The 17,910-nt window shown below is 41.1% G+C and overlaps 1 protein-coding gene across 3 annotated transcripts in view; it reads left to right on the top strand.

Annotated features, from left to right (window-relative positions):
• GHR (growth hormone receptor) overlaps positions 1–17,910 on the top strand; it is a 397,172-nt gene that overhangs the window by 129,384 nt on the left and 249,878 nt on the right. For 2 of the 3 annotated variants that reach the window (XM_056540815.1, XM_056540805.1), the window contains one exon: positions 8,489–8,561. The exons of the other annotated variant lie outside the window; for it this stretch is intronic. The gene's annotated coding sequence lies outside the window, so the exon portion shown is untranslated. The remainder of the gene's footprint in view (positions 1–8,488; positions 8,562–17,910) is intronic. 3 annotated transcript variants of the gene reach the window in all.

Genomic DNA, 17,910 nt, shown 5'->3' with positions numbered 1-17,910 from the left:
GAGATCCACCCCTTGTTTTCCTTAAGCAGTTGGGGAGCGATCTTGCTGCAGTTAGCTCCGCCCCCTTCAAACTACGCTCCTTCTGAGCGATCGCCCACTGATCGCTCCACTGGTTACCCCTGTAGCGGAGAACTCATACTTACAAGCGAGGCCCGTCCTTCATTTCCCTTATGCAATCAGAGAGCGATCTCGCTGTGTTTAGCTCCGCCTCCTCCAAATTGCGCTTCTACCGTATATCGCTCCATCCAGTCGACCCACAGTGTAATATTACATGTGATCCCCTTTCCCCTACTCAACTACTCTCCTGACGCATAGCGCTCCTGCTAGCAGTACGGGACCCACTACTCCAAGTCCGTACCAGTGATACGGCCTTATAGGAACACAGGGGACTTACGCAAGTAGCCTAGTAATAGGAAATAACTCCAGTCCACTCATACCATCATCATATGAACATGTTTTATGAATTATGGTACTCCTTTTTAATGTTTGTTTATCATTACCCTCCCTATGTTTCTACTAATGTTTTTAGGAATTTTATGTTTTTACTGAATGTATTGAAACGGCTTTTACCTTTGTGAATACTCAAATTAATGTAACCTTTACCTAGACACTCCAAGGGTATTTCATTGTCTGCTTTTGCCTGTTACCTGTAAGAACCTTACCTGAGGAAAGGTCCTTTTCAGACCAGAAATGCATTGTTTTAGGTGCTAATAAAACCCTTTTTCGACATAAACTTGTGTCCAGTTAAACCAGCACCAAGAAAAGCTTGATTTTTTTCTCTGCTGCAATTGAGTAGCAAAGCTACTACCGGATGAGCCACGGCTGCAGGTCCCAGGCTATATTCTAGATGTCTTCTTAGGTGTTGTGCTCTGAGCGCAACCCTACTCGGTAAGTGGATTTTCATCTACAACATCACTGTGGCCCAAACGTACTTCACCAGGGGCACGTATTGTTTTTTTTCTCTCTTTCTCTGTTGTACTGTATTCTCAGGCCTTAATTTCCCAGCTGGTCTGTATGAGAGTTCACCAGTTGACTAATAAGAAATTGTTTTATAATGCTGCATGTAGCTCATAGACAGATATAAACATTTACAGTGACCATAAAAATTATACTGGTTGGTAAAATTACAGTTAAAACAGACCATGTGCTGACTGCAGATAGATCCGATAAAGGCTTTATGTCAGGAAATTTAAAGGAGTACTGATGTGTCTGATTGCTTGGGGGGTTCTGAACGTTGGGGCTCCATGTGATCTCCTGCATGGCACCCCAGCTGTCCCTAGGATCAGAGCATGTGGACCCCTGCATAAAGCAGCAACCTACATGTCCCCCCTCCATGTATAACTATTGGAGAGCTGGATATACAGCATTCGTGTATCTCGGGCTCTTCCATAAAGAGACACATGGAGGTAATGTGCCGGCCACCGCTTCGTGCAGGGGTCGACACGCTCCTTTCCTGGGAAGAACCAGGGTGCCGGGCAGGAGATTGTGATGGGGGTCCTAGGAGTAAACCATCCAAACCCTGCCCCACCCCCGTCCCACAGCAAGGGGGGTGGGGGGAAGTGGCTGCTTCCATTTTGGTTGTACAATCCACTCATCCTCCTGGGTGGTTTTAAGCAGACAGTAAATGGATCCTACATGCCCAGAAATTATAGGTACCAGCCCAGGAGAAACATATCTTTAGTATAGGGTCCATCCAGATGTGGTAACCTTACTGTGGTCGGATTGTGCACACTCTGATTAAATGGTATGCTAAGAACCTCCATTTTATTTGTCTATAGCAATATTGCGATAATATATATATATATATATATATATATATATATATATATATATATCTTAGTACTTATAGTGTGTGGCTGTCATCTTTGAGTTGGTGCTGTATGATGGTGGGGATTGCCTTGTCATGGAGAATTACAGTGATATTAGGGAATACTAGTAAATTTGTCTATGATTTTTTGCAATCTGGTAATAATATCCTGTGTCTGCCGGAGAAATTTGGGGACAAAAAAGGTAGCAAATAGCAGACTCTAAATTCTTTGATAACATATAAAAGCACATTTTAATCTTGGTACAACCTAAGTAAAGAAAACAAACTAATGCATAAATGACCTGCATATCAATATATCTAGACGTTACACCTATATTATCATGTGAAAGAAGATTCCTCCTTTGGCTTCCAATGTTTTACTAGACATAAAGACTCCAGAGGATTTACAACTCGATCGCTGGGGGCCATTTCTCAGTGTTTTGGAACATTGTATGATAAATAACCTGAGGTATCTGCTGCAGAAAACATAGAAATAAACAAGAACACAGTGTACCAGAGTCTACCTAAGGCCGTCTATCACATTCATGTACAGTATAAGAACGTTTACTAAGAGATATATGACGCAAAGCGCAGGACCGTCTTGTGTGATCACAGTACGTGAGTGTCAATGCATTCAATGTTGTTATTTGCACATTCCTTGAGTAAAGCTCCTGGGATTAACAGAGTCTTATTTTTCTCATCTGAGTCTAACAATATAAGACTGAATACATACGTGAGTGGAGCTGGATTCTTCTGGGGCATGGCTTTAGGCTGCACAGTTCAATGCTGTTCTGCAACAGAGTACATGTGTGTAAAATGGGCTAAAAGCCATCCATATGACTTGTGGGGACATATTCAGTCTCAGGCCAACGGACAAGGTTATGTTGCTACTGACCCTGTAACAGAAATGTGTTACATAATTATCTATTTAGTGTGTCACATGTTTATCTGGGTCATGTAGCTCCACATGTATCTCCACTGCTTAAAGTGTGCATGGCATTAAAAAAAACTTTTGGAATGTGAAAAAGAGATGTCAAAAGTTTTGATTGGTTGGGGTCTCAGTGCTGAGGCCCCCACTGATCACTAGAGCAAGTGTGAAGAAGCATGCAGTAGTGTACTTCATTCCCCACCTTGTAGCGATCTTGGTCCAGCTCATTATATGTCTATCGGACTTTCCTGTCAAGCTGGATCGCGCTTCTCCAAGCTTGTTCTAATGATTGACCAATCAAACTTTTTTCTGAGACATGTTGAACGTTTTTTTTTTATTTTTTTTAATTGACTGGTACTTTACACTTGAGATATATATATATATATATATATATATATATATATATATATATCAAATCAAAAATGTGTTGCACTGTATACATGTTTATATTTTTGTCCTTCATTCTTTTGACGTGCTTGGTGTTTGAAAGTGAGCTGAGCTGCAGTAGCCCAGCACGGCCACTACAAAATGTATGGAGCTGTTTGATTCTAGCTCCGTTCAACTCTGTATATGGGTTCTAAAAGCAGCAGATAAGGGTAGCTGAAGACCCTGACTGATCAAATGATGGTTTATTCTGAGGATCATCAATCAAAAATACCCGGAAAACCCCTTTAAAGGAGTTATGCCGTGCACTTTACTCATTTGCTCCGGTTCTCGTGATTAATAGAGGTCCCAGTGGTCGGCCTGCCCCCCATCTTCACCGATTCGCTCGATGTTCCCATCCTGTGGACCGGGGATGATTTTTAAGAGAAAAGCCAGACAGTGGTGTAAATCTTTGCTTGTTTATCATTTTCTGTCTTTATGATGATCTAAGAGGCTTTATTAAATCTGGCACAAATCACTCCAGCTACATTTTTTTTATAAAATGGAATAAGAAACACCACTGTTACGGGTAATAGAGTTCAACTGTACAATTCCATCTGCCTGTAACCACCACAGGGGAGCTTAATACATACATTATTGTCATAAAATGTTAACTCTCTGTGTGTATAGAGCTTAAGGATTCTTACAATGGCCCTTATTTACTAAGAGTGAAGTGTAGTTTTCTTTGTGGGTTTTAATTCCACAGTATTTACTAAGGTTTCCCTACATTTTTTATTTTTTATTTATTTATTCTTTATACACATACTGTGATCTGTCTGGTTTTCTTCGGCTCAAATCCACTACATTTTCTGTGGAAACCTTAGTAAATATGTTGGGTTTTTGTGAAAATGTCGGGGACATGCCCCTTTTTGGTCACCATGCCCTTTTCCTGACAGCCACGCCCAGTTAGTCAGGTTTTTTTCAATTCTGGTGCACAACTTGACACAATATGTCAGGTTTAGAATAGTAACTCAGGGCCATCATGTTTTAGGAGGGAATTTTTATACACAGAATATTGGGTGTATTCTTCTCTTCCAAATATGTTTGGGCCCATTAGGATACCTCCTTTTGTGCCATTGAGAATTCAATCACTCACAATGTTGTTCTATTTTGACAAGTTAAGGCTTTTTTTTTTTTTCCCCTTTAAATGCCACTGCAGCTTTTGAGCCAAAGTCAGAAGTGGATCCATGAGGAAGGAGAAGTATAAGTCCTTCCTTTATATTTCCCATTCCTTTTGAATACATTTCTGGCTTTGGCTCAAAAACTCCAGTGGCAGTTTTCTAAAAAAAAAAAAAAACACCAGAAAAACACCTGTGTGGAAACCTAGCCTAACTGTAATGGGAGTCATTAGAGTAATGTGATTTGTAGGTCTATTCCTTACAGAGCAGCTGCTTTTACCTAATAAAGTATCTAATAGGGTTTTCAGAGTTTAAAAAAAAAAGACATGTAACAAAGTGGCCATTGTGTTTCATAAACGTATATAGCCCCATCAGTTTTTTTACACTGTTTATTTTACTTATGTAGTAACCCCACGATTACCCTCCATCCCCTATCTGTTTGTGAGACTCTTGATGCTGTGGCTCTGTCTCATGGGCAGTGTAGAGAAGAGGGGAGCCCTAATTGATTGCAATGGGTGCTACAGTGCCCATGTGGAAAACAAGGAAAGGGAATGACATGTCAATTCTTTTCTGCACGGTTCCCATAAAGTCAATCGGATTGAAGTTTCAAGCGCAGAAATCGGAGCAATTTCTGTGGCAAAACCCATGCGGCTATTTACGAGTTGAACATGCTCTTAACCCCTTAACGACGCAGGACGTAAATGTATGTCCTGGTGAGGTGGTACTTATCGCACCAGGACGTACATTTACGTCCTGAGCATAACCGCGGGCATCGGAGCAATGCCGGCATCATGCGCGGCAGGTCCCGGCTGTGGATCTCAGCCAGGGACCCGCCGGTAATGGCGGACACCCACGATCCCGCGGATGTCCGCCATTAACCCCTCAGATGCCGTGACCAATACCGATCACGGCATCCGAAGCATCGCGGTCACTTAACAGGATGATTGGATCGCCCGCAGCGCTGCCGCGGCGATCCGTTCATCCTGCACGGCAGACGGAGGTCCCCTCACCTGGCTCCGCTGCCTTCCAGGAGTCTTCTGCTCTGATCTGCCTTCCCGCAAACCAGAGCAGAAGATGACCGATAACCCTGATTAGTGCTATGTCCTATACATAGCACTGAACAGGATTAGCAATCGAGTGATTGCTTTAAATTGTCCCCTATGGGGACTATTAAAGTGTAAAAATAAAAGTAAAAAAAGTAAAAGAATAAAGTTAAAAAAAATTGAAAAACCCCCTCCCCCCAATAAAAACGTAAATTGTATTTTATATACATATTTGGTATTGCCGCGTGCATAAATATCCGAACTATTAAAATAAAATGTAAATGATCCCATACGGTGAACGGCGTGAACTTAAAAAAAAAAAGTCCAAAATAGCTGCTTTTTTATAACATTTTATTCCAAAAAAATTAATAAAAAATGTAATAAAAGTTTTGTATAAGCAAATATGGTATTATTAAAAAGTACAGATCACAGCGCAAAAAATGAGCCCTCATACCGCCGCTTATACGGAAAAATGAAAAAGTTATAGGTCTTCAAACTAGGGGGATTTTAAACATACTAATTTGGTTAAAAAGTTTGCGATTTTTTTTAAGCGCAGCAGTAATAGAAAAGTGTATAATCATGGGTATCATTTTAATCGTATTGACCCAGAGAATAAAATACACATGTCATTTTTACCATAAATTGTACGGCGTGAAAACAAAAGAAAATTGTGGTTTTCTTTTTAATTTCCCCACACAAATAGTATTTTTTTGGTTGCACCATACATTTTATGATAAAGTGAGTGATGGCATTACAATGGACAACTGGTCGTGCAAAAAACAAGCCCTCATACTAGTCTGTGGATGAAAATATAAGACTTATGATTTTTTGAAGGGGAGGAGGAAAAAACGAAAACGTAAAAATAAAACTGTCTGAATCCTTAAGGTCCAAATGGGCTGAGTCCTTAACCCCTTAAGGACGCAGGACGTAAATGTACGTCCTGGTGAGGTGGTACTTAACGCACCAGGACGTACATTTACGTCCTAAGCATAACCGCGGGCATCGGAGCGATGCCCGTGTCATGCGCGGCTGATCCCGGCTGCTAATCGCAGCCAGGGACCCGCCGGCAATGGCCGACGCCCGCGATCTCGCGGGCGTCCGCCATTAACCCCTCAGGTGCCGGGATCAATACAGATCCCGGCATCTGCGGGAGTTCGCGATTAAAATGAACGATCGGATCGCCCGCAGCGCTGCTGCGGGGATCCGATCATTCATAACGCCGCACGGAGGTCCCCTCACCTTCCTCCGTGCGGCTCCCGGCGTCTCCTGCTCTGGTCTGTGATCGAGCAGACCAGAGCAGGAGATGACCGATAATACTGATCTGTTCTATGTCCTATACATAGAACAGATCAGTATTAGCAATCATGGTATTGCTATGAATAGTCCCCTATGGGGACTATTCAAGTGTAAAAAAAAATCCCCTCCCCCAATAAAAAAGTAAAACGTCCGTTTTTTCCTATTTTACCCCCAAAAAGCGTAAAAAACATTTTTTATAGACATATTTGGTATCGCCGCGTGCGTAAATGTCCGAACTATTAAAATAAAATGTTAATGATCCCGTACGGTGAACGGCGTGAACGAAAAAAATTTTAAAAAGTCCAAAATTCCTACTTTTTTAATACATTTTATTAAAAAAAAATTATAAAAAATGTATTAAAAGTTTTTTATATACAAATGTGGTATCAAAAAAAAGTACAGATCATGGCGCATAAAATGAGCCCCCATACTGACACTTATACGGAAAAATAAAAAAGTTATAGGTCATCAAAATAAAGGGATTATAAACGTACTAATTTGGTTAAAAAGTTTGTGATTTTTTTTAAGCGCAACAATAATATAAAAGTATATAATAATGGGTATCATTTTAATCGTATTGACCCTCAGAATAAAGAACACATGTCATTTTTACCAGAAATTGTACGGCGTGAAAACAAAACCTTCCAAAATTAGCAAAATTGCGTTTTTCGTTTTAATTTCCCCACAAAAATAGTGTTTTTTGGTTGCGCCATACATTTTATGATATAATGAGTGATGTCATTACAAAGGACAACTGGTCACGCAAAAAATAAGCCCTCATACTAGTCTGTGGATGAAAATATAAAAGAGTTATGATTTTTAGAAGGCGAGGAGGAAAAAATGAAAACGTAAAAATTAAATTGTCTGAGTCCTTAAGGCCAAAATGGGCTGAGTCCTTAAGGGGTTAAGGGGTTAAAGGGGTACTCTGGTGGAAAACTTTTTTTTTTTTTTTTTAATCCACTGGTGCCAGAAAGTTAAACAGATTTGTAAATTACTTCTATTAAGAAATCTTAATCCTTTACTTATTAGCTGCTGAATACTACAGAGGAAATTCTGAGTAGGAGAAAATCCCCATAGCAAACATATGCTGCTATGGACAGTTCCTAAAATGGACAAAGAAGTCAGCAGAGAGCACTGTGCTCATGATGTCAGCAGAGAGCTCTGTGTTCCAAAAAGAAAGAATTTCCTCTGTAGTATTCAGCAGCTAATAAGTACTAGATTTTTTAATAGAAGGAATTTACAAATCTGTTTAACTTTCTGGCACCAGTTGATTAAAAAAAAGGTTTTCCACAAGAGTACCCTTTAAGAAGTGCCATAGAACATGAATGGATTGATGGTGGAGCATGTGCATTTTCTATTAATTCGGGATTAATTATCCTCCATTCCAGAGATTGGTGGTTTTTCCCAGCAGTTGGACCCCCATCGATAAGCTTGCTATCGTCTATCCTATAGATAGAAGCGACTTTTTATTATGATATTATCTAGAGATGAGCGAACTTACAGTAAATTCGATTCGTCACAAACTTCTCGACTCGGCAGTTTATGTCTTTTCCTGCATAAATTAGTTCAGCTTTCAGGTGCTCCAGTGGGCTGGAAAAGGTGGATACAGTCCTAGGAGACTCTTTCCTAGGACTGTATCCACCTTTTCCAGCCCACCGGAGCACCTGAAGGCTGAACTAATTTACGCAGGATAAGTAATCAACTCCCGAGCCGAGAAGTTTGTGACGAATCGAATTTACTGTAAGTTCGCTCATCTCTAATATTATCTCTTTTCATTAAAATGTATCTCATATTTATTTGTAGTATCCCTTGTTTTTAAACAGATTATAAAGTGCCATTATCTTATGTTACAACTTTTTATTTTCAACTGTAGATTCTGAATTTGCTCTTCAAAAATCTTTCCTCCATGTCCCCTGGAAGCAAGTATAGAATCCAGACAACAGGAGGTAAGATGTATGACTAACAGTGTACAGATATGCTATTCGTTGAAGTGTACTGTATGAGCTCCTATTATTGGTCCTGCATTAAAGGGGTACTACCGTGCTGACATCTTATAAGTTGCCTGATCGTGCGGGGTCCCGCCGCTGGGGACCCCCGCGATCTCGCACGCATCACCCTGCTGTCATTAGGCCCCGGAGCGAACATCCGCTCCATGTCTGATGACGGGGCCGGTGATCGTGACATCACAGCTCCGCCCCCATGTGACATCACGCTCCGCCCCTCGATGCAAGTCTATGGCAGGGGGCGAGACAGCTGTCTCGCCCCCTGCCATAGACTTACATTGATGGGCGGAGCATGAAGTCACATGGGGGCGGAGCCGCAACGTCACGATACTCCGGCCCCGTGATCGGCAGCCATCACTCCGGAGCGATGTTCGCTCCGGGGCCTGATGACAGTAAGGTGCTGCGTGCGAGATCGCGGGGGTCCCCAGCGGCAGGACCCCGCGCGATCAGGCAACTTATCCTCTATCCTTTAGATAGGGGATAAGTTGTCAGCACGGTAGTACCCCTTTAACCATGGCCTATATTAAGAATGTCTATAGGTGAAGCGTATGTATACTGAACTCTTGGTCAGTCATGTCTTGTCATGGAAGTGCTGCTCCCATCAAAGAGATAACTGAAGGTGTCGCATTTCTTAGGATTGTTTTTCATTGGCTTTTAAAAAACTATGATTTCTCTGAAACGTTTAAATCATAGTAAAATAAAATGTTTCGGAATCCCACTCTGATTCATGCTGCCTGTGGTTAGGTGTCCGATTCCCTTTAATGCTCAGAAATACCTATCATTTCTGTTAAGAGTTATGTGTGTGTCTGTTATGTTCCATATGACCAATGTGACCAATGTTCCTTTGGTCATTCATTGTAGTACTCCACAGTATGAAGCATTCCATAACATTACCGTGATGGTAATGTTCTTCTAAGAAAATGTAGATGTGTTTCCCGTAAACTGTAATTGTTTCCATGAAGTTATAAAGTATAATCAGGTATTATACTTCCTTAAAGGGGTACTCCGGTGGGGGAAAAAAAGGGTTTTCAAATCAACTGGTGTGAATCAGTTGTGAATTACTTCTCTTTAAAAAACTTAAAGGAGTTGTCCAGTGAAAAAACAACCTTTTGTATAGTGTCAAAAAGTATAATAAAGCTACTTACATTTTTACCAAAAAGTGCACTGCATAGAAACGGAAGCCCCAAAAAGTAGCAAAATGGCTGTTTTTTTTTTTTTTTTCAATTTCGCCCCACAAATATTTTTTTTTTGTTTTTTTTTTTTTTTTTGCCATAGATTTTGTGGTTAAATGTTTAATGTCATTACAAAGTACAGTTTCTACAAAAAACAAGGCCTTATATTGGTCTGTAAATGGAAAAATTTAAACAGTATAATTATTGGAAGGTGAGGCGGAAAAAACGCAAAGTGCAAAAATTTAAAATCCCTGCGACCTTAAGGGGTTAAAGTTGTCCCACCATAATTCATCACAAAAACTGTGATTACAAAGCGTCAGCTGCTTCCTCCTCTGTCCTTTTATATACTTTTTACATAGACAGACTTTGGAGTTTCTCAACTTTTACTACCCGTGTTTCTCCGAAAATAAGACCGGGTCTTATATTAATTTTAGTCCCAAAAAACACACTAGGGCTTATTTTCTGGGTAGGGCTTATTTATTTAGGGGGGGCTGCAGGAGTGTGAAGGATGGGGGGGCTGTGGGAGGATGGGGGGCTGTAGCAGTGTGGAGGATGGGGGGCTGTAGCAGTGTGGAGGATGGGGGGCTGTAGCAGTGTGGAGGATGGGGGGCTGTGGGCATTACTGGCAGCCGCGGTCCGGATCTGGACCGTGGTCCACCAGTTGATTACCCCTGGCCTAGGTCTTATTTTCGGGGTAGGGCTTATATTGATGCCTGCCCTGATAATCCTGCTAGGGCTTACTTTCGGGGTAGTATGGTTTATTTTCGGGGGAAACACGGTAAAATCAATTTTCTGTTTCCTTCTGGTACAGTCTGTGACAGCAAATATGGCAGATCAACCGCATACTGAATCTGTAACAGAGCCATCTAAGGCATCAGGATCTGGGGTGACTGCTGCCTCAGTACCCCTTAAAGCTACACCACTGTGACAGGCAATCCTTTTGTGCCACAATAGTAAGAAGACATGATTAATAACTATCAGGTATTAACCCCTAAATGTACGGCACTGCAGCAAGTAACTTTGCACACAGTGCTCTACATTTACAGACTGGTTATGTGGATCCAGATCACCACAGGTGCTGAAGACAGCTGGTCACTGGGCTTTGAAATTAGGCATAACTCAGTATGCAAACTGAAGGGGACAGTGCGACCTATGTGAGTAACACATTTGTTTTCTACTTTGCTGGATGGCAGATAGGGATAATTTCTGTATATGTATAGCTAGCGCTATATTTTTTTTTGCTGCAAAATCAAAACAAAAGACTCACTGTTTAAATCTTTCTTCTGTGTTCCTTTTTCTGACTGCTATTTTGCCCTATTTGCATAGCTCTATGGAGCTAATCTCCCACAATACATCACTAAGACTGACATATGTAATTTGGACTTGTCCCTTATATGGATTACTAATCCTTATTCCAAGTGACATTTCTGCTGAGCTGAACACACTGTGCAGATAGATGTGTATGCATTACCCTCACAGTTACACAAGATCCTTATTTCTTCAGGCAGCAGTAGGGTTAAGAAGAGGAGAGATTATCAGAAGATGTATGGTAGAAGTTAGCATTATTTTAAACTATGAGTCTCCAAGGTCTAATAAAATAGATGCATTAAATGTCAAGAAAGCTGTGTTTTATCATAAATACTTCACTACTGTACACCCACAACCCTGAATCATCAATGGTGTATTACAGTATCAGTATATTGGGCTTCCTTCTTTGGTGGAACTTTATCCATGTAAGTGTATAGCTCTTCATAAAGAGAAATAAAGAGGTTGTGCAGCAGCTAATGTTTTCCAGGTTTTCTATGGCTAAAATATACTACAGTAAAATCTCTCTTAGCGAACACCTCCCAATAGAGGACATCTACCAATAGCGGACAGTTTTTAATTCCCATAAGACGTAATGTATTTGCACCCTCTGAATAGGGGACACTCCCTATAGCGGACACGGACACTCCCATTAGGTGACAAAACACTCCCATTAAGGGAAAAAACACTCCCTATAGGGTACAATGAGGCTTATGTGCCGGCCCTACCCTTACTGGGGTATTGGCTGTACCCCCTGGGCCATCGTCAGGGGGTACAGCCAATACCCCAGTAAGGGGCCCAGGTCCCCTCTGCACCCCCCTGCAGAAGCCCCAGCACAGAAGCAGAAGACCGATGTTTAAACAGTGGTCTCCTGCTTCTGTACGTTTGCCGGCCACATCATTCACCCCCCCCCCCCCCTCGTTCCCTGATCCTCACTGTGCCACTTTATTCCTCTGTGCCAAATCATCCCCCCCTTTATTACCCCCTGTGTCACATCATTTCCTCTTGATCCCCCCATGCTATATAATTCCCCCTTTATTACCCTCTGTGCAAATTCATCACCCCCTCTTTACCACCCCCTGTGCCATTTAATTTTCCCTTTATCGCCCTGTGCCACTTCATAAAGAGGGGGGTGATGAATTTACACAGAGGTTAATGAAGGGAGAATGAAATCGCACAGGGGGATCAAGGGGAAATGATGTGGCACAGGGGGTAAGGGGGGATAATTTAGCACAATGCATGGGGGAATAAGATGGCACAGGGTATAAAGGGGGGATGAAAGGATACAGGGGGATAAGGGCAGATTAAACAGCACTGTGAGATTCTACTGTAATATTGCTTTTTATTGTGTTTTATAGGTAATTACACTCTCTAGAGTGAGTACAGGACACATTATTCAGTCTTTTAGGAAGAATTTTGAGCCTTTTTCCAAATAAGGGAGAGTCTACTGTATAATAAATTTGTGTTACCTACTTGTGGAACTGCAAATTACAGACTTTTCCTTTGTAGTAATTTTAATCCATTTATAGCAAAGCATACATACACACACTTATACACGCACACACATATATACACACGCACACACACACACACGTATATATATATATATATATATATATATATATATATTCATAAGTATAATGGTGTAAAAAAAGAGCAATCCCTCTTAAATGTTCAAAATTGCATTTTTTATTTCACTCTCATCTCACAAATATTTTTGTTTAGCATTTTCTGAATATTCGGTAAAGTACAATTGGTACCACAAAAAACAAGCCCTCCAATAGGCCTGGAGATGGAAAAATAAAAGAATTACAGCTATCTCTTCTCACCCTTTTGGCTAAGATCAAGTGTAAAAAAATTACAGCTATTCAAAGGCAAGGATGAAAACAGGGCAAACAACTTGTTGAAAAATATGGAGCCGGCTAAAAACAGTGGCAGATATTATTATTATTATTATTATTATTATTATTATTAATAAAGAAAATGAATGAATATTGCACATAATGAGTTTTTTTCTTTACAAAACATAACGCAAGGACTTCTATGCTGACTAATATGTGGGTCTTAGTTAGTTGGGATTCATCACATTGTGTTACAACATCCAAGGTTTGCTGCTTCCTTCATACATTGTTAATCCTATTCCCAACATTTTTGGTACACAATGTAAGTTGTAAAGCTGTAAAATGCAAAGCAAAAATAATAAATGTATATTATAAAGGTGTCTGGCAGAACATTTGTACCGTCTTGACCTTGGTCAGTCCAATAACATCCCTCATACTTAGTCAGTAGATGATTACATGAAGGTCCCTATGGGCATGCAGCATTATGAGCCAGGGAGGAAGTGCCGTGCACATTCTCAGCCATTGTTGTGGAGAGAGCATCTGTGGAAAGCAGGGTATTAACTATTAGCTTTAAGGGGTACGCCACTGCCCCAGCATTCGGAACATTTCGTTCCCAATGCTGGGGGCAGGCTGCAAGGATCGTGAAGTCATGGCCATGTCCCCCCGGGACGTAACACCACACCCCCTCAATGCAAGTCTATGGGAGGGGGCGTGGTGGCTGTCACGCCCCTTCCCATAGACTTTAATAGAGGGATGTGGCCGTGACGTCACAATCCCCACAGCCCACACTCAGTGTTTGGAACAAAATGTTCCGAATGCTGGGGCAGTGGAGTACCCCTTTAATAGGAAGATGTCATCAGAAAATCATCCATTATATTAATTGAAGTTTTGGGATAAACAAGATAAGTAAAGTAGCTCTCTCTGATGTCACCTTTTGGAGGTAGCATCCTTACAAGTCTTGCTTGACTCCTGAAAAGACAGCCCTTTTTATTTCTACATTTTTATTTTTTCATCCTCTCCTTTGAGTAGCTGTAATTTTTTTACACTTGATCTTAGCCAAAAGAGCGAGAAGAGATAGTTGTAATTCTTTTATTTTCCCATCTGCAGGTCTATATGAGGGCTTGTTTTTTGTGGGACCAATTGTACTTTATACTGACTCCTACCGAATATTCAGCAAAACCGAAACAAAAATATTTGTGAGGTGAAAGTGAAATAAAAAAAATGCAATTTTGAACATTTAGGGGTGTGTTCTTTTTTTACACCATTTCCTGTGCGGTGAAATTATGTGTTATCTTGAGTTCACAGCTCCTCAGATTTTATTTTTTTTTCATTTATTGCATTCACGTGTGGGATCAATAATGTTATATTTTAATAGTTTTGACAGATTGGCCTATGTGTTTAGGGGAAGGAAAAACAATATTAAGAAGCAGGTTCTACAAGAAACAAGCGGGACAGTTTTACCAGGGTACCTCGGAGCTAGGGAACACATGTACAAATCAAATAACTTACATATATATATATATATCATCCATATCTTAGGAACGAAGGCACAGAAAATAAAAAGGTAAAGATGGGTGTCATGAGCGCCACCCACCCTATTAGGCTGCACCAGGTTTGTGCAGATGATGCTGATCTCAGTTCCTCTTTAAGGAATGACTTGGCACACAATGTTAGTCCTACAGATGGCATTCTATGAAAAAATAGCATTACTTGCTCTGGTAAATCCATTAACTTTTTTGTAGAGCGTTTTAGTAGAATAGACTTAGTTTCTGCAACACGATTTCCTCTGTGATCTGAAATAATTCTTATTGTTAGTATATTTGAAGCGACTTTCAATATTTTAAGAGGATACAGTAATAAGAATTGTGTTGTAAATGTTACCTCATTGGCCATTTAGTCTGAAAATTATTAATAAATGGGAAACAGTTAAGTATCTTATTTTATGGGTTATCCAAGGATAGGGGATATTATAAGCATGTTATCTTTAAAAAAAAAAAAAAAAAAAAGTAAATATATGTGTTAGCCTCTAGGTGTGATGATGAGGGAACACTGGAACACCACATACATTTTTCTGTAGAGGTGTGTGGGGAACCCATCCTTCACATTAGTCCTTGTGCATAGGCAATCTAATTCCTGTAAATCAGATAGTCACAAGGGTCAGTTTCATATATAACAGTAATAAAAGTGTTTTATTATTACATGCTGTATGAAAGGGAGGATGGTGGATTAGGAGTTAGGCTGGTTCACATCACGTTTTGTCCCATACGGGAGCGCATACGGAAGGGGGAGCTAAAAACTTGCGCTCCAATATGCCTTCGTATGCGCTCCCGTAAGTAATTCATTTCAATGAGCCGACCGGAGTGAATTGTTTGGTCTGGGCGGCTCATTTTTGCACCGTATGCGCTTTTACAACCGGACCTAAAACCGTGGTCGACCACAGTTTTAAGTCCGGGGAAAAAGCGCATACGGCGCAAAAATGAGCCGACCGAACGTTTCACTCCGGTCGGCTCATTGGGGGACAAAACGTGATGTGAACCCAGCCTTACAGAGCTTTTTTCCATGTCATAAAGGGATTGCATATTATTTGAATATCTCAAATATAGAAAAAGAAGGCCGCATGTCCTCATCTTGTACAATGATACTTTGTTTCTAAAACTAACACGAGGTCCTTAGGGTATGTTTTGATCAAAATGTGCGAGCCCACTCTCCATGTCGCAGCCACCTGAATAGAGCGAGTCTCTAATTTAACATGATGTAGCGCTGGGCAGAGATCAACACCGCTAGTACACCAGTGCCCACAGCAGAAATGGCCCAGTGGTTGAGCAGGCTCACTACTACCTGTCCTAGCCCCTGGCTCTGGGTCATGCCACATCAGGTCCTTAGTGTATATTTTGATCAAAATGTGCAAGTCCTCTCGCCACATCAAAGCCACCTGAATAGAGCGAGTCCCTAACTTAACAAGCTGTACCACTGGGTGGCAATCAACACAGCCGCTACACCAGTGCCCACAGGCCCTAGCGTATGACCACTGCCTCTACCTTGCCATGCTTGCTCTTCTATGTAACTGCAGAAAAGTAGTACCTGTCCCAAAGTGATAGGATCTGACAAACTTTTCCAGATGTTGCAAACTTCCATTTCTGTATAAAATTTCCAATGCGCCTGGTCACTCTTTCACCTTGTACCCATGTAAAATTCCCTACCTTGATGCTTTAGTTATAGCATGTGTGATAAAGTATTGGCTAATATTTTGTGGGGTTTTTTTTCTTTGCAAATAAATTGCATTTATTTAGCTTCAAATAAACTTTACATGACCGGCTGTATTTTTGTCCAAACTAAATACGAAATTACTCAATGATAGAGGTGAAAATTGGTTTGGCCAAGCGTAAACAAAAAAGAACACAAACATTAAGCTAATAAAAAAGATAAAAGATTTGGGAGAAATTAGCCACACAGTTAAGCTGTATAACCTTTGTACAGACTAAAATGAGTCATATGCTATTAAATAAAGAACATGAAAGAGAAAAAAATGTAGTCTTAGGTGCCCTGTTTTCATTTTGTTGCTGTGCCCCTCTATTTCCGATATATTGGAATTATAGTATATGGTTAACTCCTGAAAGTCCCCTACATGGTGCACAGCTATTTCTCCAAGGGGAAAGACCAGATGACATATGGTGGTGGGAGGTGTTTCTTTCTTATCTGCCCATATAGCACATTTCAAACATGGTATTTACATTAATAATTATATATTTTATCACAATAGCAGCTCTGGTCTAAGCAGTGAACTGGAAATAATGATTGTTATTGGGGGGAGGGGAAGAGGGGATCTCCTTCAGGTGGCAGCTCTATGTGCATAGTAACAATGTGAGTATTTACATAAGGAACATTGGCCCAGAATTTTATTGCTGGTCAGAGGTAAGAGGGAAGCCTTGATTTACTTTTGAAGAACAGTGTTGGCCCTCTGGAGGACGTACAAAGGCTGATGCTGCATGTACTCTTCCAGGCCCTCTACCCTGTATAACATTATCTAAGCCCTACCCCACTTCCTATGTTTCTTGGTCTCTCTGCTAGAGCTGAAATTCCAATAGCAACAGTCAGTGGACAGAAGAGTTTCTGGGAAAAGGATTCATTTTTGGTAAAGATAGCGATTTACAAATATGTTAGACACCACATTTCATGGAGACAGGGACGGACCCATTGTCTAGTCTCGGAATATATTGTGTTGACAGACAAAACATAAGGTGTTGCTTACGGAACTTACAGGTACATAATGACGCGAGGTAGGTAGTGTCGCCCAGGGTAGGTAGTACCCCATGTACGTAATGCCCCAGTAGGTAGTGGCCCCTAGTAGGTCATGTTCCCAGGTATTCATGCCCCCTGTAGGTAAATTCCCTAGATAGCTGACCACTGTATGAAAACCCCCATATAAGCTATGTACATAGTAGGTAGCCCCCCCTATTAGCTTCGTAGTTAGTCCCCATATTAGCTAGGCAGGAACGTAATACATAGTCTCCCACATTAGCTAGGCATCGGAAGTCCCCCCACATTAGCTAGGCATCGGAAGTCCCCCCACATTAGCTAGGCATCAGAAGTCCCCCACATTAGCTAGGCAGCAGAAGTCCCCCACATTGGCTAGGCAGCAGAAGTCCCCCACATTAACGTGGCAGCAGAAGTTTCTCGCATTGGTTAGGCAGCAGATGTCCCCCACAATAGGTTAGGCAGCAGATGTTTCCCCACAATTAGGTTAGGCAGCAGATATTCCCCCACAATTAGGTTAGGCAGCAGATGTTCCCCCTACAATTAGGTTAGGCAGCTGATGTTCCCCCATAATTAGGTTAGGCAGCTGATGTTTCCCCACAATTAGGTTAGGCAGCAGATGTTCCCCCACAATTAGGTTAGGCAGCAGATGTTCCCCCCTTAATAAGGTTAGGTATCAGTTGTTTTCCCACAATTAGGTTAGGCATTAGATGTTCCCCC

The sequence above is a fragment of the Hyla sarda genome, chromosome 1, assembly GCF_029499605.1.
Source record: "Hyla sarda isolate aHylSar1 chromosome 1, aHylSar1.hap1, whole genome shotgun sequence".
Classification (NCBI taxonomy): Eukaryota; Metazoa; Chordata; class Amphibia; order Anura; family Hylidae; genus Hyla; species Hyla sarda.
The sequence above is the reverse complement of the archived record's forward strand: the minus strand, read 5'-3'. Positions and strand labels throughout refer to the sequence as shown.